Source organism: Hemitrygon akajei, chromosome 32 (assembly GCF_048418815.1).
Source record: "Hemitrygon akajei chromosome 32, sHemAka1.3, whole genome shotgun sequence".
NCBI classification, from domain to species: domain Eukaryota; kingdom Metazoa; phylum Chordata; class Chondrichthyes; order Myliobatiformes; family Dasyatidae; genus Hemitrygon; species Hemitrygon akajei.
Window position 1 is genome coordinate 626,004 of NC_133155.1, and position 23,113 is coordinate 649,116.

At 41.0% G+C, this 23,113-nt stretch overlaps 1 protein-coding gene across 9 annotated transcripts in view; it reads left to right on the top strand.

Moving 5' to 3' along the window:
• hivep3b (HIVEP zinc finger 3b) overlaps window positions 1-23,113 on the top strand; it is a 696,153-nt gene that overhangs the window by 210,472 nt on the left and 462,568 nt on the right. The window lies entirely within an intron of this gene.

Below are 23,113 nucleotides of genomic sequence, written 5' to 3' on the forward strand. Positions count from 1 at the left end.
CTGATCTACCCACAAGACCACCAACTCCATACTTTAAACTAAAGGAGAAAACTAACATCAGGGGATTGAGAAATTTCAATTTCATACTGTTTAACCTTCCCTCACAAGTCTCTGCAGATATTATGCCAATTATTCTTTCATTAGCTCCAACTGAACAAATATTGGCATTTGCCTTTGTGCAAGGCAGAATTAATTATACAACAAGGGAGGATATTGGTGGGATCACCTTGCTTTTGCTTCTGTAAGCTCTCATTTTTATCAAATTAGTCTTTTTTGTCCCCACAGCTCTGTTAATGTTCCTGCTAGAAGTATATCTGCATGTGTAAGGGTTCAAAAGTATTGTCTCCTCTTTCTACTGTCTCTTCAGTCTAATACCTTATGATCCAGTGATGTGCTTGTTGGTCCTTTAATTGTTGGAGGATTTTCACCCTGAATTTCTCGACATTTCCCCATGATTTCAATGCCTCTATTATATGTGTTCTCAACCTTTTCTGCTTTAAAGAGAACAGCCGCACCTCTAACACTTCTCTTTAGACAGTCCCTTATTCGAATAACATTCTATTCCATTTCTTCTGCATTGGCACCAGTATCTTGATGTCAATGAAGGGTAACAGATCTCAAACACAACATATGAAATTTGCTTTTATTGACTGGTGATGTAGAGGAGTATGCTACTGAGTGAGAGCAACTTCCTACCCCGGTTCTTCATCAAGAAAGATAACTTTTAATCAAGTTTCATCAGCTCTTTAAACTTGACCTGTCTCCTTCAGAGACTGCTCATCCATGGCAGTTCTGATTTAATATTGCACTTTTCTTTGCAACCAACAAAATATCATGCATCATTTCCTCTCCTTCTATAATTTTATGTAAGTTTCCCTTGATTCTTCTCCTCTTAAGACCTCATGTGAGAATTGGCTTCCAACACTCAAAAAAGTGACCTTTGAACAGTTGTACAAATTGAAAAGTCAACACCAGGGTCCCAATCTCTGCTGAAGTTCAGTCTTAGTGCAATTGATTGAAAACCTGAGGAGTAAATGTGTCTTTAAAGACCTCAGAGAAAGTGCAGATCTTGTTATCTGTTTATTTTCTGAAATTCACTTAATGGAAGTGCTGTGCTAGAAGTTTCGCACCTGTAGTAAGTTAGCAGCTAGAATCCTTTTGTCTACATTTTCCCTTTCCTGTTTCCATCACTAAGCTTTAAAATGGTTAACAAGGCAGAGTTAAGATTGAGAATATGAAATAAGAGTATGCTCCTGCCTGTACATATGGATGGCAAATCGATTGAAGTGATTTCTAGGGAAGGCAACAGGGATGTGGAAACACTGTCTTCTGCAAGCTGCCTTTCAAGTTGTAAACTATCCTTATTTGAAAATATATTCCAATTTGTTCACTGTTCTGTGGGTCTAAATCCTTAGACTCTATACATAGCACTGTGGAAGTAGCTTCACTAGGACTTAGATAGTTTAGGGGAATGGGCAAAGAAGTGGCAAATGATACACAATATTGGAAAATGTATGATCATGCATTTTGGTGGAAGAAATAAATGGGCAGACTATTATTTAGATGGGGAGACAATTCAAAATGCAAAGGGACTTGGGAGTCCTTGTGCAGGATACCCTAAAAGTTAACCTCCAGGTTAAGCTGGTGGTGAAGAAGGCAAATGCAATTTTGGCATTCATTTCTAGAGGTATAGAATATAAGAAAAGGGATGTGGCATTGAGGCTCTATAAGGCACTCGTGAGAACACACTTGGAGTATTGTATGCAGTTTTGGGCTCCTTGTTTTAGAAAGAATATACTGACACAGGAGAGGTTTCAGAGAAGATTCACAAAAATGATTCCAGGAATGAAAGGGCTACTGTATGAGGAACATCTGGCAGCTCTTGGGCTGTTTTCCCTGGAGTTCAGGAGAATGAGGGGGATCTCATAGAAACATTCCAAATGTTAAAAGGCTTGAACAGATTAGATATGGCAAAGTTATTTCCCATGGTAGTGGAGTCTAGACCGAGAGGATGTGACTTCAGGATTGAAGGATGTCCATTTAGAACAGAGATGCAGAGAAATTTCTTTAGTTGGAGGGTAATAAATCTGTGGAATTTGTTGCCTTGAGCAGTTGTAGAGGCCAAGTCATTGGGTGCATTTAAGGCAGAGATAGATAGGTCCCTAATTAGCCAGGGCATCAAAGGGTATGGGAGAAAGCAGGGGAGTGGGGATGACTGGAAGAATTGGATCAACCATGATTGAATGGCAGAGCAGACTCGATAGGCCGAATGGCCTACTCCTACTCTTATATCTTATCATCTTATCTTATGGTCTAAGTAAGAAGTGAAACAAACAATCTTCTGGAGAAACTTAGCATGTTGAACAGCATATATGGGGGGGGGGGGGGGAGGAATTGTCAACATTTTTAGTCAAAGTCGTGATGCAGGATTTCCTCCTGAAATGTCCAACCATTTGCCAGGTACTTTCTTCTAATATATGACCTCCCAAAGTGCAGCATATTCCTCCTTTATCCATGGACGCTGGAACTCCATCTGCAACAATTCTGCAACACACCATCTTCATAAGATCATAAGACCATCTTGGCTCATCCCCTAAACTCGCCTCACTATCCATCGCTCACCCCTTCACTGTTTGCAATGATAATTTAACACAATTTACCTCAGAAAAGCTATTTTTAGTGATGTTTTTAGTCTGATTTCTTAACCTTTTTTAAATTGCCAGAGAGCTGTCGCATGCATTCAGTAGTGCCATCTTAACCGGAAGTTAACAAAATCCTTATCCATAAATATCTGAATGCTTATGGAGTTATGATTATTGTTTCCCAAATACTTGGCCCCTGAAATTTTGATCACCTGACCAGGCTAATTTCCCAAAGGTCAAGTATAACTTCGTCCCTAGTTGGATTATCTATATACTCTCAAAAAAAAACCCTTCCTGGATCCACCTAACCAATTCTGCCCCCTACCAAAGCCTCTGGCATTCAGGGAGTCCCAGTGCAACAGACCCCAGCTGTGGTCACAAGGCTTCCAAAATTCCTGATCTTCCTGTTCCATATCCAAACTGCAACTGTGGTTGAATTCTTGACCTATGGTTTTGGCTGTATATCCTGCTTGTAGCTTTGGTCTCTGGCTCACATTCCAGTGAGTAATCCAAATGCCAGATCATATGGATTATCAGTGAGTTACTGTCAGGGTTCAGAATCAGAATCACTGAGTAGCACACACAAAATGCTGGAGGAACTCAGCAGGTCAAGCAGCATCTATGGAGAGAAATAAACAGCTGATGTTTCAGCTTGACTTTGCGGAGGTCCTCCAGCATTTCGTGTGTGTAGCTCAAGATTTTCATATCACTGACATATGCTGTGAAGTTTATTGTTTAGTAGTAGCAGTACAGCATGTGCCAAACAAAAAATTATTCTACAAGAAATAAATAGTGAAAGAAGAATAATGAGGTCATGCTCAAGAATTTATGGAATGTTCAGCATCTGATAGTGAAGGGGGAGTAGCTGTTCCTAACACATTGAATATGAGAATGCCAATCCATTTTTGATTGTTTTGATAATGTATTGAGTGGGATTGGAAAACGTTCTTGTTCTATAAGTTTTCTTTGGTATCTCCTTGTTCTCTGAGAGTCATTTGCGAGGAAAGGTGGGGCAGGGATACTGCTTGTCCATTTTATTGTTGATCATCCTAATTCTTTGAGTTGTGTTATCCTAACTTATAGATAATAAGCCAATTACAGGATGTTCAGCTGAAGAAACTGATGACAATTGTACATTTATTGTCAATTTGGCAATGAATGATCAAACCTGGCATTTACTGGAGGAGTAAGGTTATTCTGGAATTGTCTTTCACCTGCTTTGCACTTGACACTAGGTTGTATTGTGCCACCTTATCCATGGATGGCTGGGCCAGGTACTGAAAATTAAATGTGTATCTGCCAGTGTTTTGGTCTAATTAATGACCAGATTTTGAAGGGTAATTATGACCGTGGCTGGTGTTTGGTGATGCACTGACTTCATTGGATAATAGCATGCTCATCTACCAGGCTCAAGGTAGATTCTATTCCACTGTTATTATAGTCTTGAAAAGACCTCCTGTATGTTAAAGATGAACTCTTGATCTCTCAGTCTACCTTGTCACAGCCCTTGTACTTCACTTATCCAACTGCATGGCCCTTTCTCTGTCATCGAAAAATTCCACATCCTCCTTTTCCTTTTTGTACTATTTTTATGTATTTACTTATTCAATGATCTGTCTGATTAAAGATTAGCTTTATTTGTTATATGTACACCGAACCATACAGTAAAATGTGTCATTTGCGTCATAAATGTGATAGGGCAGCCAGCAAGTGTCACCATGCTTTTGGCACCAACCTACTAACCCTAACGTGAGAGGAAACTCACATGGACATGGGGAGAACATACACACTCCTTACAGACTGTGGTGGGATCTAAACCCCTGTGGCTGGTACTACAAAGCATCATGATAATGATTACTCTACCATGCCGCTGTGGCATGCAAACAAAAGCTTTTCACTGTATATCGATACATATACCAGTTACTAATTAATGTTGCATGGTGTCAAATCAGCACAGAATCCTTATTTCAATAGGATTCTAAACTATTTTGACTCGATGACAGGAGGTGATCAAAAGTGATCAGTTTGCTTAGCAGTATTTTCTACACATGTACTGACAGTCTCTGCACAAGTTTCCTGCTGTTGAGGTGGAGTGTCCCATATATCTCATTGTTTGCCAGTAAACTTCTTTGGTCATTCAATTGGTAAAATAACAGATTTTGTTATATGACAAATCAAACTGCAATTATTGTCCTAGTAATTTGTCACTTTTTTTCCTGCATTAAGCAAATTCAGTTTGAGTTTATCTGCAGTGCAATAGTTGATGGCCAGTTCAAGGCTGTTTTGTATCTCTTTCTTGGAATTTTGCTGTTGTGTGGTGAAAAAATTTCTGCCTCATTCATGCATGGGAATTTGTTATTCCTTTAAGAATGCTTGTTTTAGAGCACTGCAGGAGAAAATTAATTTAGTTGTCTTGAGAGCAATTAGAATTGGGGGAAGCTGGGTTTCAACAATGTAACACTGGATAGGGATGGTAGTATGGTGAGTCATGCCGTTATCTTTGATCCTCATGGAATTACACATCACAGTATGATTTTTATGTATTTTTTCTATGTTTCTACAGTAACAGATCCATTTCATCTGCTGCAGAAGTTTTCAACAGTTGTCTTAGTAGCAGTGTATATTCCTCTTCAGGCCCCTGCCAAACAGACTCTTGACAAACTGAGTGATATAACCAACAGGCATGAAACAATGGTCCCTGATGCCTTTCCCATCAGTTTGAGGGAGTTTAACCAGACCAGCATGAAAAAGGTCACTCAATAATTATCACCAGCATTTCACTTGTGGAATCAAAGGAATCAACACATTGGACTACAGTTATACCACCAGTTATACCAGTCAAGGACACTTACCATGCCATCCCACATCCACACTGTGGAAAGTTTGACCACCTGGCTGTACATCTAATCACTGAGTATAGGCAGGGATTGAAGACTACAGTAGTGAGGACCAAGAAGGTATGGACAAGGGAGGCGCAGGAGGGTTTACAGGACTGCTTTGAGTTGGTGTACTGGTCAGTATTCAGGGATTCATCTTTGAATCTAAATGAATATGCCACAGTTGTGACTGGCTTCATTAAAACCTGTGTGGATGAGTGTTTGCCAATGAGAACATGCCTCTCATACATGAATCAAGAGCTGTGGAGAAGCCAGTCAATTTGTTGTCTGCTGATGGCATGATCCGTGGCATTCCTGCCTCTTAGGATGTCCCAAAGGACTTCGGGCAGCAAAGCATTCTGGTTGGCTGCTATCTGGACTGACACCTTACTGCCCTATTGTCCTGTTTATTATTTATTGTAATGCCTGCACTGATTTGTGCACTTTATGCAGTCCTGGGTAGGTCTGTAGTCTAGTGCAGTTGTTTTTTTTTCTCTCTGTGTTGTTTTTTACATAGTTCGGTCTAGTTTTTATACTGTGTCATGTAACACCATGGTCCTGAAAAATGTTGTGTCGTTGTCTCGTTTTTACTAAGTACTGTACATAACAGTTATGGTCGAAATGACAATAAAAGTGACAACTTGTTATAAGAAAACCATGCTGCAGATTCATCAACACAAGATAATAAGACCTTGAGATATAGGAGCAGAATTAGACCATTTGGCCCATTGAGTTTGCTCTGTTATTTCAGCATGGCTAATCCAATTTTCTTCTCAGCCCCAATCTCCAGCCTTCTCCCTGTATCCCTTCATGCCCTGAACAATCAAGAATCTATCAACTTCTGCCTTAATGCATAAAGACTCGGCCTCCACAGCTGTCTGTAGCAAAGAATTTCACAGATCCACCACCCTCTGGCTAAAGGAATTCCTCCTTGTCTCCTTTCTAAATGGATGCCCCTATATTCTAAGACTGTGTCCTCTGGTCTTAGACTTTCCCACCACAGGGAACCTCCTCTCCCTATCCACTCTATCAAGGCCTTTCACCATTCAATAGGTTTCAATAATGTCGCCCCTCATTCTTCTGAATTCTAGAGAATACAGGCCCAAAGCCATTAAACACATAGCAGATGACAAGCCATTCAATCCTGGAATTGTTTTTGTGAATATTCCTTTGAACACTCTCCAGTTCCAGCAGTTTTTTTCTGAGATTGGAGGCCCAAACCTACTCACAATACTCCGAGTGAGGCCTCACCAGTGCTTTATAAAGCCCTAACATTACGTCCTTGCTTTTATATTCTAGTCCTCTTGAAATGAATGCTCACATTGCATTTGCCTTCCTCACCATAGACTCAACCTGCAAATTAACCTTTAGGGAATCCTGCAGAAGGACTCCCATATCCCTTTGTGCTCAGTTTTTTGTATTTTCTCTCTTTTTAGAAAACAGTCAACACTTTTATTTCTTCTACTAAAGTGCATGTCCATTCACTTCCTGACACTGTATTCTGACTGCCACTTCTTTACCCATTCTCCTAATTGGTCTAAGACCTTCTGTAGCCTCTCTAAGTCCCCAAAACTACCTTCCCCTCAACCTATCTTCACCTTGCATGCAAACTTTTCAACAAAGCCATCAATTCCATCATCTATACCATTGACATATAATGTAAAAATAATCAATTCCAATACAGACCCCTCATGGATCATCACTAATCACTGGCAGACAGTCAGAAATGGCTCCTTATTCCCACTCTTTGGAACCTGCCAATCATCTACTGCTTTATCCATGTTAGAATTTTTTCCTGTAATACCATGGATTCATAGCTTGTTAAGCAGTCTCATGTGTGGCACCTTGTCAATGGCCCTCTGAAAATACAAGTACATAACATCAACTGATTCTCCTTTCCTGATCATTATTTCTTCAAAGAATTCCAACACATCTTCAGGCAAGATTATACCTTAAGAAAACCCTAGTTACTGTGGCCTATTCTATCATGTGACTCCAAGTATCCCAAGACCTCATTTTAATCATCGACTCCAACATCTTTCCAACCACTGAGGTTAGACTAACTGGCCTAAAGTTTCCTTTCTTCTGTCTCTCTCCCTTCTTGAAAAGTGGTCTGACATTTGGAATTTTCCTGTCTTCTGGAACCATTCCAGAATCTAGTGATTCTTGAAAGATCATTACTAATGCCTCCACAATCTCTTCAGCCACCTCTTTCAGAACCCTGGGGTGTACACCATCTGGTCTAGGTGACTTATCTACTTTCAGACCTTTTAGTTTCTCTCTAGTAATAGTAACTTCACACACTTCGTTCCCTGACACCTGGAACTTTCATCATACTGCTAGTGTCTTACACAGTGTAAACTGATGCAAAATACTTATTCAATTTGACCACTATTTCCTTGTTCTCTATTACCACCTCTCCAGCATCGTTTCCAATGGTCTGATATCCACTCTTGCCTCTCTTTTCATTTTATGTCTAAGAAACTTTTGGTATCTTCTTTAATATTATGGGCCAGCTTACATTTGTATTCCATTTACCTTCTTAGTGACTTTTTAGTTGCCTTCTATTGGTTTTTAAAAACGTCTCAATTCTCTAACTTCCCACTAATTTTTCCCCTATTATATGCCCTCTCTTCAGCTTTTATGTTGGCTTTGACTTCTCTTATTAGCCACAGTTGTGTCTTCTTGCCTTTAGAATACTTCTCCCTCTTTGGGATGTATATGCTCTGTGCTTTCTGAATTGCTTCCAGAAATTCCAGACATTGTTGCTCTGCCATCATCCCTGCCAATGTTCCAATCAATTCTGGCCATCTCCTCTCTTATGCCTCTGTAATTCCCTTTACTCCACTGTATTACTGATACATCTGACTTTAGCTTCTCCTTCTCAAATTTCAGAGTAAATTCAATCATATTATGATCACTTTCCCCTAAGGATTCTCTTACCTTAAGATCTTTAATCAATTCTGGTTCATTGCACAACTTCCATTCCAGAATAGCTGATCCCCTAGTGAGCTCAAACAAAAGCTACTCTGAAAAAACATTTTAGAAATTTCCCCTCTTGGAATCCAGCTCCAACTTGATTTTCCTGATCTATTGAAATCTCTCATGATTATTGTAACTTTGCACTCTTGGCATGCATTTTCAATCTTCCATTGTAATTTGTAGGCCATATCCCTACTACTATTGGGGTCTGTACACAACTCCCATCAGACTTATTACCCTTGCAGTTCCTTAGCTCTATCCACACTGATTGAACACCTTCTGACCCTATGTCACCTATTTCTAATGATTTGTTTTCATTTTTTTTCAATGTCTAGGGGGAGCGTTTGCTACTGCTGTTCAGGAGGCTTTAAACTAATGTGGCAGGGGGATGGGAACAAGTGCAGAGAGACAGAGGGGTGTAAAATGAGGGTAGACGCAAAAAGTAGTAAGGCAAAAAGCAAAAAGAACCACTTTTCAACATAATTGTATAAGGGCTAAGAGTGTTGTAAAAACAAGTCTGAAGGCTTTGTGTGTCAATGCGAGGAGCATTCGTAACAAGGTGGATGAATTGAATGTGCAGATAGTTATTAATGAATATGATGTAGTTGGGATCACAGAGACATGGCTCCAGGGTGACCAAGGATGGGAGCTCACCATCCAGGGATATTCAATATTCAGGAGGGATAGACAGGAAAGAAAAGGAGGTGGGGTAGCATTGCTGGTTAGAGAGGAGATTAACGCAATAGAAAGGAAGGACATTAGCCTGAAGGATGTGGAATCGATATGGGTAGAGCTGCATAACACTAAGGGGCAGAAAACACTGGTGGGAGTTGTGTACAGGCCACCTAACAGTAGTAGTGAGGTTGGGGTTGGCATTAAACAGGAAATTAGAAATGCGTGCAATAAAGGAACAGTAGTTATAATGGGTGACTTCAATCTACATATAGATTTGGTGAACCAAATTGGTAAGGGTGCTGAGGAAGAGGATTTCTTGGAATGTATGCGGGATGGTTTTCTGAACCAACATGTCGAGGAACCAACTAGAGAGCAGGCCATTCTAGATTGGGTATTGAGCAATGAGGAAGGGTTAGTTAGCAATCTTGTCGTGCGAGGCCCCTTGGGTAAGAGTGATCATAATATAGTGGAATTCTTCATTAAGACGGAGAGTAACATAGTTAATTCAGAAACACAGGTTCTGAACTTAAAGAAGGGTAACTTTGAAGGTATGAGACGTGAATTAGCTAAGATAGACTGGCAAATGATACTTCAAGGGTTGACGGTGGATATGCAATGGCAAGCATTTAAAGATCGCATGGATGAACTACAACAATTGTTCATCCCAGTTTGGCAAAAGAATAAACCAGGGAAGGTAGTGCACCCGTGGCTGACAAGGGAAATTAGGGATAGTATCAAGTCCAAAGAAGAAACATATAAATTAGCAAAAAAAATGCAGCACACCTGAGGACTGGGAGAAATTCAGAGACCAGCAGAGGAGGACAAAGGGCTTAATTAGGGAAGGGAAAAAAGATTATGAGAGAAAGCTGGCAGGGAACATAAAAACTGACTGTAAAAGCTTTTATAGATACATGAAAAGAAGAAGATTGGTCAAGACAAATGTAGGTCCTTTACAGTCAGAAACAGGTGAATTGATCATAGGGAACAAAGACATGGCAGACCAATTGAATAATTACTTTGGTTCTGTCTTCACTAAGGAGGACATAAATAATCTTCCGGAAATAGTAAGGGACCGAGGGTCTCGTGAGATGGAGGAACTGAGGAAAATACATGTTAGTAGAGAAGTGGTGTTAGGTAAATTGAAGGGATTAAAGGCAGATAAATCCCCAGGGCCAGATGGTCTGCATCCCAGAGTGCTTAAAGAAGTAGCCCAAGAAATAGTGGATGCAATAGTGATAATTTTTCAAAACTTCTTAGATTCTGGATTAGTTCCTGAGGATTAGAGGGTGGCTAATGTAACCCCACTTTTTAAAAAAGGCGGGAGAGAGAAACCGGGGAATTATAGACCGGTTAGTCTGACATCGATGGTGGGGAAAATGTTAGAGTCGGTTATCAAAGATGTGATAACAGCACATTTGGAAAGAGGTGAAATCATCGGACAAAGTCAGCATGAATTTGTGAAAGGAAAATCATGTCTGACGAATCTTATAGAATTTTTTGAAGATGTAACTAGTAGTGTGGATAGGGGAGAGCCAGTGGATGTGGTATATTTAGATTTTCAAAAGGCTTTTGACAAGGTCCCACACAGGAGATTAGTGTGCAAACTTAAAGCACACGGTATTGGGGGTATGGTATTGATGAGGATAGAGAATTGGTTGGCAGACAGGAAGCAAAGAGTGGGAGTAAACGGGACCTTTTCAGAATGGCAGGCAGTGACTAGTGGGGTACTGCAAGGTTCAGTGCTGGGACCCCAGTTGTTTACAATATATATTAATGACTTAGACGAGGGAATTAAATGCAGCATCTCCAAGTTTGCGGATGACACGAAGCTGGGCAGCGGTGTTAGCTGTGAGGAGGATGCTAAGAGGATGCAGGGTGACTTGGATAGGTTAGGTGAGTGGGCAAATTCATGGCAGATGCAATTTAATGTGGATAAATGTGAGGTTATCCACTTTGGTTGCAAGAACAGGAAAACAGATTATTATCTGAACGGTGGCCGATTAGGAAAAGGGGAAGTGCAACGAGACCTGGGTGTCATTGTACACCAGTAATTGAAGGTGGGCATGCAGGTACAGCAGGCGTTGAAAAAGGCAAATGGTATGTTGGTATTCATAGCAAAAAGATTTGAGTACAGGAGCAGGGAGGTTCTACTGCAGTTGTACAAGGCCTTGGTGAGACTGCACCTAGAATATTGTGTGCAGTTTTGGTCCCCTAATCTGAGGAAAGACATTCTTGCCATAGAGGGAGTACAAAGAAGGTTCACCAGATTGATTCCTGGGATGGCAGGACTTTCATATGAAGAAAGACTGGATCGACTAGGCTTATACTCACTGGAATTTAGAAGATTGAGGGGGGATCTTATTGAAACGTATAAAATTCTAAAGGGATTGGACAGGCTAGATGCAGGAAGATTGTTTCCGATGTTGGGGAAGTCCAGAACAAGGGGTCACAGTTTAAGAAAGGGGGAAGCCTTTTAGGACCGAAATGAGGAGAAACCTCTTCACACAGAGAATGGTGAATCTGTGGAATTCTCTGCCACAGGAAACAGTTGAGGCCGGTTCATTGGCTATATTCAAGAGGAAGTTAGATATGGCCCTTGTGGATAAAGGGATCAGGGGGTATGGAGAGAAAGCAGGTACAGGGTTCTGAGTTGGATGATCAGCCATGATCATACTGAATGGCGGTGCAGGCACCTATTTTCTATGTTCCTATGTTTCTTTTTTTTACCTACAGAACAACACTGTCCCTTTTGTCTTTCTGTCTGTTCTTTCGATACAATGTGTATCCTTGGACATTAAGCTCCCAGGTATAATCTTCTTTCAGCCATGATTCGGTGATGCCTATAACATTATACCTGCCAATCTGCAAATGTTCTACAAGTTCATCTACCTCATTCCGTATACTGCATGTATTCAAATATAACACCTTCAATCCTGTATTCATCCTTTTCAATTTTGCCCTTTTTTTTTACTTTGGAACTCATCCTATTGACTGCATTTTTGTCATATCAACAGCCTCTCCTCTCTGCATATTACCTCTGTTTGTAAACCTGCTAACTCATCTTCATCTGCCTTTCCTATGACACTTCTTGCATTGAAATATATGCAGTTCAGTACACTAGTCGCACCATGCTCAATCTTTTGATTCCTAACTTTGTGTGAGGTTTTACCAACATCTGCTTCCAGAACTTCTTCTCCAAGTGTTCTGGCACTCCAGTTCCCATCCCTTTCAACTCTAATTTAAATACGACCATGCAGCATTAACAAACCTTCCTGCTTGGATATTAGTCCTCCAACAGTTCAGGTGCAAACCATCCCTCTGTACAGGTCCCACCTTTCCTGGAAGAGAGCCCAATTATCCCCCTCTACACCAACTCCTTAGCCATGTATTAAACTGTATAATGTTCTTAGTTCTAGCCTCATTGACAGGTGGCACAGGTAGAATTCCTGAGATCACAACTCTGGAGATCCTGCTCTTTAATTTAGCATCTAACTCCACGAACTCCCAGTGCAGAATCCCATCACTTGTCCTACCCATGTCATTGGTACCTCAATGGACAACGGCCTCTAGCTGTTCACCCTCCCACTTAAGGATGCTGAAGACTCAATCCGAGATGTCCCAGGCCCTGGCACCCAGGAAACAACATACCATCGATGAATCTCGTTCTCGACCACAGATCCTCCTGTCCATTCCCCTAACTAATGAATCCCTTATCACCACAATGTGCCCGTTCTCCACACTTCCCTTCTGAGTCACAGAGCTGGATGCAGTGCCAGAGAGCCAACCACTGTAACTTTCCTCCATTGGGTCAACCTCCCTCCCTCAACAGTGTACAAAGTGATATACCAGTTGTTGAGGGGGAGGGCACAGGGGTACTCTGCACTGACTCTTTAAAACCTTCCCCGTTCTTGACTGTCACACAATTTCCTGTGTCATAGAACCATAGAAAATTACAGCACAGAAACAGGCCTTTTGGCCCTTCTTGGCTGTGCCAAACCATTTTTCTGCCTAGTTCCACTGACCTGCACCTGGACCATATCCATCCATACACCTCTCATCCATATACCTGTCCAAGATTTTCTTAAATGCTAAAAGTGAGCCCACATTTACCACTTCATCTGGCAGCTCATTCCACACTCTCACCACTTTCTGTGTGAAGTATCCCCCCCAATGTTCCCTTTTCCCCCTTCACCCTTAACCCATGTCCTCTGGTTTTTTTTCTCCCCTAACCTCAGTGGAAAAAGTCTGCTTGCATTCACTCTATCTATACCTATCATAATTTTATATACCTCTATCAAATCTCCCCTCATTCTTCTATGCTCCAGGGAATAAAGTCCTAACCTATTCAACCTTTCTCTGTTACTCCGTTTCTCAAGTCCCGGCAACATCCTTGTAAACCTTTTCTGCACTCTTTCAACCTTATTAATATCCTTCCTGTAATTTGGTGACCAAAGCTGCACGCAATACTCCAAATTCAGCCTCACCAATGCCTCATACAACCTCACCATAACATTCCAACTCTTATACTCAATATTTTGATTTATAAAGGCCAATGTACCAAAAGCTCTCTTTACTACCCTTTCTACCTGTGACGCCACTTTTAGGGAATTTTGTATCTGTATTCCCAGATCCGTCTGTTCGACTGCACTCCTCAGTGCCCTACCATTTACCTTGTATGTCCTACCTTGGTTTTTCCTTCCAAAGTGCAATACCTCACACTTGTCTGTATTAAACTCCATCTGCCATTTTTTTAGCTCATTTTTCCAGCTGGTCTATATCCCTCTGCAAGCTTTGAAAACCTTCCTCACTGTCCACTACACCTCCTATCTTTGTATCATCAGCAAATTTGCTGATCCAATTTACCACATTATCATCCAGATCATTGATATGGATGATAGTGTCCTCCACCTTGTGTGTATCCTTTCCCTTCTCCAGCTCTGTATCACTTTCGCCAATCACCTTTCCAGCTCTTAGCTTCATCCCACCCCCTCCGGTATTCTCCTATCATTTTGCATTTCCCCCTCCCCCCCACTACTTTCAAATCTCTTAGTATCTTTCCCTTCAGTTAGTCCTGACGAAGGGTCTCGGCCCAAAACATTGACAGTTCTTCTCCTTATAGATGCTGCCTGGCCTGCTGTGTTCCACCAGCATCTTGTATGTGTTGTTCCATCTATTACCCTTTTTGCCTCCTGAATGATCAGCAAGTTTATAGTAAACTCCCACAAAGAGTAACCAAATCTCCCAAGTATTTTTGTGCTGTGTGGAGAGATTATGTTGGTTGGATACCAGGGAGAACTTCACACCTCTTTGTAAAAATACTGCTTGTGGAATTGATTATATCCAGCAGAGCAGCAAGATGGGTTGATGTGCCATTGGAAAGTCAACACCACTGAACGTCCACCTATGGTGGAGTTGTAAGGTAATGATCCTTTGGCCCATCTACTCCTGCAGAACTGTTATTCTAATTAATCCCATTGATCGGCACCAGGACCATAGCCCTCCATACCCTTCCTATCTATGTACTTCTCTTAAATGTTGCATCAATTCCACATCCACTGGTTCCATTGGAAACTCGTTACACACTCTCACCACCCTCTGAGTGAAGAAGTTGCACCACACTTCCCCTTAAACATTTAACCTTTTTACACTCAATTTACAATATCTAATTCTATTCTCACCCAACCTCAGTGGAAAAAGTCTGTTTCCATTGCCTCATCAATAACTCATAATTCTGTATACCTCTACCAAATCTCCTCAATCTCCTACAGGTCTGGTAGGAGTGAGAGCAAGATTCTCCTCAATCTCCTACAGGCCCAGTAGGAGTGACAGCAAGGGTCATTCCTCATTTTCCTACAGGCCCAGTAAGAGTGAGAGCAAGGTTCTCCTCAATCTCCTACAAGCCCAGTAGGAGTGACAGTAAGCTTCATTCCTAATGCATTGTTAGCACTTGAGAGAAAAATGCACAATCCAACTGTGCTGTCAGCTTGCTTTCAGGAACACTAGGAACAGAGCTGTAACCATAGCAACCCTGGCTTGTTTGATAGATGCTGTCAAACTTTCTGTGACAGAATCAGTGTCACAAGTGAATCTGCCTGTGCTTTTCAGCTCTCTGAAAATAATTAACAGCCAAAATAAAAAAGATAAAAGCAACCATTTAGTAATACTTGACTGTAACAAATCACATTACAACCAATAAACTCTGAAAAAGCATGGTCATTATTAGATAGCTGGAAAAACACAGTACAACCTGTATTTAAGCTGATGTACTTCAAAGCCATGCCAACATCCTTTTGTGCAGTGCTCTAAGTTGTATCGTGGGTAGTTGTTCAGGCAATGCTGGGCAGACTTCAGTGGTTCAAGCATCTCCGGCAGGCCATTTAGGAGCAAGCTGTAATTTTCAGTCTTGGAAGTGGTGCTTGCATCCCATGCCTGGCATAACAGGTGGGCCACTCTGCTTAGAAGTAGAAGGTTGCAAGTTTTCTTGATAAGAATGTAGACTGACGGTCTTATGCTTTACTGATGGAGTGTTACACAGTTGATGGTATTGTCCTCTTAGGCAAACAGCAAAAACACACCAGTTTTCAACCCCCAATTGAGCAATGAAAGATTGTGAGTGGGATACCTCCAGGCAACACAGTCCACAGAACAGGTCAGAACATCAGACTTCACCAGGCATGTGGCACAGTGACTGGAGCTACTGCCTCACGGTTTCAGTGACTCTGGTGCAATCCTGACCTTGGCTGGTGGATCATCTCAACCACTGAGTGTGAGAGGTGGAGGGAGACAGTGGAGCTGTCCATCTCTGTTAATGCAGCATGTTGGAGACAGTGAGGTGGTGGAGGAGAGGCACTGACTGAGACACTGGAGGTGTCAGTCTCTGTGAATGGAGCATGTGAGGACAGTGAGGTGGTGGGGGTGAGGCAGTGGAGATATCAGTCTCTGTGAATGCAGCATGTTGGGGACAGTGAGATGGTGGAGGAGAGGCACTGACTGAGACACTGGAGGTGTCAGTCTCTGTGAATGGAGCATGTGAGGACAGTGAGGTGGTGGGGGTGAGGCAGTGGAGATATCAGTCTTTGCAAATGCAGCATGTGAGGACAGTGAGGTGGTGGAGATCTCTGTCTCTTCAAATGGAGTATGTTGGGGACAGTGAGATGGGGGGTGGGGGGGCAAATGAAGGGTGGGGGTACTATAATATGATCACTCTTTGGATAATATAAGGAATTTAAATTCAATGTATGGAGCTACAATGTGCTGTTTAATTGTCTGTCGTCTCACCTGAACAATTAATCGCTGATTTATTTTCATTTAATATTTCAATTTTTGACAATCAACAATTCAAAGTGCTGGAAATCCAAAATAGATACTGAAAATGCTTAACCAGCCAGCATTCCCGCAGTACCAGCAGTTTCTGTGTAAAAAGAAACTGAATTGGTGTCTCAGGTTGCTCTCTGATGAAAGGTCTCTGATGTTAACTGTTTCCCTTTCTGCAGGATTTGCTACTCGTTTTTCAGGAATTAGACATTGAATCAGCAGGATTTGAAACTACATAATTCTGGGGTGAGTGGCACAGTAACATAGGGGGTGGCATGGGAGCATAGTGGTTAGTGTAATCACTTTACAGCATCAGTGATCACTGATTGGGGTTTGATTCCTCCGCTGTCTGTAAGTTTATATTTTCTCCCCATGACTGTGTAGCTTTCCTCCGGGTGCTCCAATTTCCTCCCACATTCCAAAGACGAAGAGTTAAAGTTAGTGAGTTGTGGGCATGCTATGCTGGTGCCACAATTGTGCCAACATTTGCAGGCTGCCCCTCAATGCAATCCTCGCTGATTTGATTTGACTCAATTGACATATTTCACTGTATATTTCAATGTTTTGATGTACATATGTCAAATAAATGAATATAATCAGAAGACTTAGCCCCTCAAGACAATATATCCATGTAGTGCAGGGGTCTTTGTATAAATCATCCCCACTGAAAAACCTATTTCCACTCCCTGACTTTTGCCAAGCTGGGAAAAAGTAAAATGGAAGTGGAAACATACCATAGGACTTTTATAGGAGGTTTAGCAAGCAAGTTAGACAGCAAATCTTGGGAAATGTTGTTAGAATAGATAAGCAGCAGCTACTTCAAGAGCGAGAGAGAGAGAGAGATCACAATATAATTACAGTGCAGACTCTAGGGGTTAAAAAGCATTTCCTTATGAACATGTTTTGCATGTCTTTCTGTAAGTTCCAGAGAATTATTTAAACAAGAACAGGGGAGTTCTTCTTGGTATTGAAGGGTCAATATTTATCCTCAAGCTAACAAAACTAAAACAGATTATCCAGTCATCACTTCATTGCTGCTTGTGGGAGCAATCTCAGTAAATTCCCAATCACTGTTGATTGCACTCCAAAAATAATAGGCTGTAAATAGGTTGTAAAATACATCAGAGTATCTAGAGATCACAAACAGCCCCAAATCATTACGCAAATACAAATCTTTTTGTGCACTGGATTTACCATCTACCTCTCTCCCTTTGGTCTTTGTGGAGTTTATGTCTCTCTAGGTGATGTACAGTAAGTATAATCATGTCCACAGTTTAATTGTTTGGTTCAACATGTTTGTGTTGATATGGAGATTATATCAAGGGAGGTTTATCTCAGAATAAACCTGCAGATTAGTTTATATTAAAAATTAAACAGCATATTTAATGTTGAAAATAGAGGAAGAACATTTGATGCAGGGTCTTGATCCAAAATGTTTGCTATCCCTTTGCCTCCACCAATGCTAACTGATCCACTGAGTTCCTACAATAGTATCTCGGTTATTGCGTCAGATTACATCTACAGTCTCTTGGGTCTGCTCTTTCATATTGCTATGCTCAGGTTTGAAAATTGGGAGCCATTGATCTTTGCATGCTCATATGATCATCTGTTGCAGTTGCTGAACACATGTACAGTGTATTCCAGTTAGTTGTGGCACATCTGGACCAGTATATTTTGGCCTGATGGAGTAGCAGCTCCAATTAGCCAAAGTTTCATAGAAATAGTCCAAAACATAAAAAAGACAAATTACGATTTGTATAACAAATTATGTATTTAAATGAAATATGTAACAACTTAGAACACTAACCATTACAACTACAGTACTATAAAACTGTAGTTCCTAATAGTTATCAAGGAATTCATCCAGTGAGCACTGCTGTGTTCTTTTGATTGACTGTAAATTAACAAAATCAGCATAGACACCTGGTGTAAACAATAGACTGCCTTCATACAATGCTTTCGACAATTGCATCCTTCAAATCTTCATTTTCATTGTAACATTCAAGATGATGTCAAAGTTTTCAAATTTTTCATAGTTCCTAACTTGAAGTAGTGAAATAATTTCGTTTTCATCTCCCAGCCCAAATGCCTGAAACTACAGAGAGCAAAACAGTTCCAAATTCTCACCAACTATCAAGGACAAAAATCACTGTGTTTAGACCAAAAATACGTACAACTGATGCTATTTAAAAACTATTCACTCTAAGCATGGTGGAGTGTCTAATAGCCACACAAGTGGATGTGTTAGGCACCACACCATGATTAGAATGAACAGTTTTTAGATAGCATCAGTTACATGTGCCTGCATTCAAAAAACAATGATTCACTAGTTAGAAACTGTTCACCAACAGTTTCCAGTCTCAATTAAGTTGCATAGTGCCCCAAGTAAACAAAGGGAATCCTGGCTATTTTCCCGATTAGTTCTTGCTCTTTAAGAGTTGCCACAAATATCCAGCTGCCCTGATTAACTGATGGCCCAATAAAGCAAAATCCACTGTATTCTGTTTCAGCTGCCCACACATTCCGTTCATTGACTTCTATCTGACCAAAGGTGCAGAGATGAACACAACCTGACCCCCCCCCCATTGCAATATAGATAACACTCCACCTACTCTGCACAGAAAGCTTCCACAACCAGCTGTTTAATGTAGTCAGATCATCTGTTTTAGTCCATTTTGGTTAAGCAATAAACATTAGATATGACAGATGGTATAATCAAGTATGAGCATTTTATAGAAACCAGTCTGACTTAGCTGCAACTGAATAGCAGTGTGAAAGGGGTTATTTCTTCTTCTGCAAAGTACCAGTAGGGGGTGTGGGCTGGTGGGGGTAAGGGAGGTAGAGTTCAAGAAATGATGAATGGTGGTGGTACTCAACGTCAGGGGAAAAGAAAACTGAATTGATGCATTAAGTCAGCAAAGGTCCCATTGAACTTGTTGGGAACATCAAGCTATTTGACTTTGTCACCCAGTTTTGTCCTTGCTGTTAATCCCTTGATGGCCTTGCAAACTTCCAGACTCCTGCGCCTTTACTAGTTGTAACCACCAGGATTCACCAATTCTGCACCTCTTGTGCATTCTTTAACTTTTTCTTGCTCTACCATTGTCTACTGTGTCTTCCTCCCACTCCTCACACTATTCTCCAATTTTCACCTTAAACTTCTGTACTCTTGATTGACATGTTCCTTATAATTGCTTTGGTCACCTGGTTGAAGATCTCCATCTATATTTGAGTTAAATTTTGAATGACAGTTATTCATGTGAAACATTTTAGGAAGTTTTGCCAAGTTAAATGTAGTTTTTAATTATCTGCTTGGAAGTAGGTACAAGGGGGATGTCAGAGGTAAGGCCACACAGAGAGTGGTGGATGCGTGGAATGCACTGCCAGCGAAGGTAATATAGGCAGATACAGTAGCATCTTTAAGAGACTCTTGGATAGGTGCATGGAGCTTAGAAAAATAGAAGGATATGCGATAGGAAAATTCTAGGCATTTTCTAGAGTAGGTTACATGGTTGGCACAACATTGTGGGTTGAAGGGGCTCTAATGTGCTGTAGATTTCTCAAAAGAAAGGTCATTGTTTGTTGTGTCAGCCTTAAGATGGAGAAAAGGAGACCACGTGGCAGCTTTTGTAAACCACGTCTGGTTTCATTTTGAAGAAATTTATAGTCCAAACCTTAATAGACATAATGTAGCTGAACTAAAGGGACAGTGCTGTACTCATATTGGTATATTATTGTCACATGTCCCAAGATACAGTGAAAACCTTGTCTTGCATACTGTTCATACATGTCAAATCATTACACAGTGCATTGAGCTAAAACAAGTAACAAAGCTGAATAAAGTGTAAAAGCTATCAGAAAAATACATTGTAGATAAGTAGTAACATGTAAGATCATAATGAGGTAGATTGTGAGGCCAAGAGTCCGTCCACCTCATCAGAGATCAATTAAAGAGTTTGATATTAGTAGGACAGAAGCTGCACTTGAGCCTGGTGGTACATGCTTTCAGGCATTTGTGTCTTGTCAAATTTGAGAGGGGAGAAGAGAAAATGGCCCAGATGGGTGGGGTCTTACTGCTTTACTGAGGCACTGAGAAGTATAGACTTAGTCCACAAAGGGGAGTCTAGTTCCTGTGATGTGCTGAGGTGTGTCCATAACACTTTGCAGGTTTTTTTGTTATGTTCAGAGCCGTTGCCAAACCAAGCCATTATGCAACCAGACAGAACACTTTCTGTGGTGTATCAACAAGAATTATCAATAAGAGGTTGTGAGGAAATGCCAAATTTCTTCAGCCTCTTGAGGAAGAAGAGGCATTTGTCACCTTTCCTGGCCATGACATCAACATGATTGGATCAGGACAGGCCACTGGTGTTGTTCACACCAGGAACTTGAAATACTGAACTTCTTCAGCCTCAGAGGGAGGCTTTAACTCTCAGGTCTGGAATTTGCTAATGAGGGTGTTTGGAATAATAGTAATGAAGGCAGAAAGTAGTCAACAAGCAGCACACATTAAATGCTGGAGAAATTCAACAGGCTAGGTAGCATGTATGGAAAAGAGTAAACAGACATTGTTTCGAGCTGATACCCTTCATCAGGACAGAAGAAAAAAGATGAGAAGTCAGAGTAAGAAGGAGGGGGGAAGGGAGGAAGAAGTACAAGGCAGTAGGTCATAGGTGAAACCAGGAGGCGGAGGGAGTAAGGACACAAGATATAGGAGCAGAATTAAGTCACTTAGCCCATCAAGTCTGCTCCACAACTCCCAGATCCGCAATGATCCAAGATCCCACTCTAATCAATGCACCCACCTTCTCGCCATAACCTTGATGCCCTGACCAATAAGGAAACTATCATCTTTGGCTTTAAATGTACCCATGGTCTTAACCTCCACCACAGTCTGTGGGAGAGCATTCCACAGATTCACTAATCTGCCTAAAAAAATTCCTCCTTACCTCTGTTCTAAAGGGTCTCCCCTCAATTTTGAGGCTGTGCCCTTTAGTTCTAGATACTCCTTCCATAGGAAACATTTTCTCCACATCCACCCTATCTAGTCCTTTCAACATTCAGTAGGTTTCAATGAGATTGTCCCACATTCTTCTGAATTCCAATGAGTACAGGATAAAAGATGCTAAATACTCCTCATATGTTAACCATTTCATTCCCAGAATCATCTTTGTGAACCTCCTCTGGACTCTCTCCAATGACAACACGTCCTTTCTGAGATATTGTCAAAACTTTTAACAATACTCCCAGTGCAGCCTCACCAGTGCGTTATAAAGCTTCAGCATTATATACTTGTTTTTATATTCTATTCCCCTTGAAATGAATACAACGTTGCATTTGCCTTTTTTTTTTTACCACAGACTCAACCTGCAAATTAACCTTATGGGACTCTTGCACGAGGACCTCTAAGTCCCTTTACATCTCCCCATTAATTAATAGTCTGCACTTTTCTTCCTTTTACCAAAATGCATTATCACATATTTCCCAACACTTCTATCTGCCACTTTTTGCCCATACTTCCAATTAATCAAAGTCCTTCTACAATCGCATTGCTTCCTCAGTACCACCTATCCCTCCACCTATCTTCCTATCACTGGGAAACTTTGACACAAAGCCATCAATTCCATTATCTAAATCACTGACAAACAATATGTGAAAAGTAGCAGTCCCAATACTGACTCCTGAGGAACACCAGTGGAAGAGTGGAGTGGTATTTGCAATTTTCCAGTCCTCTGGGTCCATGCCAGAATCAAGGCATTCTTGAAAGATCATGACCAATGCATCTGTTATCTCTTCCGCAATGTATCCCAGGACTCTAAGATGTCATCTATCTAGTCCAGGTGACTTATCCACCTTAAGACATTTCAGTATGCCAAACACTATTTCCTTTGTAATACCAATAGCACTCACAGACCTCTGGCACACTGCTATTGTCTTCCACAGTGAAGACTGATGCAAAATACTTAAGTTCATCTGCCATTTCTTTGTCCCCCATTGCTACTTCACCAGCATCATTTTCCAGTGGTCCAGTATCAACTGTCACCTCCCTTTTACTTTTTATATAACTGAAAAAAATATCCTTTACCTTGAGCTCCCTAAAAAAATCTGGATTATTACACAACTCCCAATTTAAGATATCCTTTCCCCGAGTGGACTGAAGCACAAGCTGTTATAAAAAGCCAAATCGTAGATATTCAACAAATTCCATCTCTTGTGATCCAACACCAACCTGATTTTCCCAATCCCCTTGCATATTGAAGTCCCCCCTAACAATTGTGACACTACTCTTATTACATGCCCTATTCAGCTCCTATTGCAAACTCAACCCCACACCTTGACTACTATTTGGAGGCCTATATGATTCCTATAATGATATTTTTTGCCCTTGCTGTGTCTTGTCCACCCACAGATTCAACATTCTCTGACCCTATGTCATGTCTTTTTAAAGATGTAATTCCTTCTCTTACCAATAGAGCCACACCACAGCCAATGCCTTCCTGCCTGTCCTCTCAATACAGCGTATATCCTTTGATATTAAACTCCTACCTATGACAGTTGGAATATAGCATTGGGAAGTGTATGGTCATGCACTTTGGTAGAAGATATGAAAATTTGACTATTTTC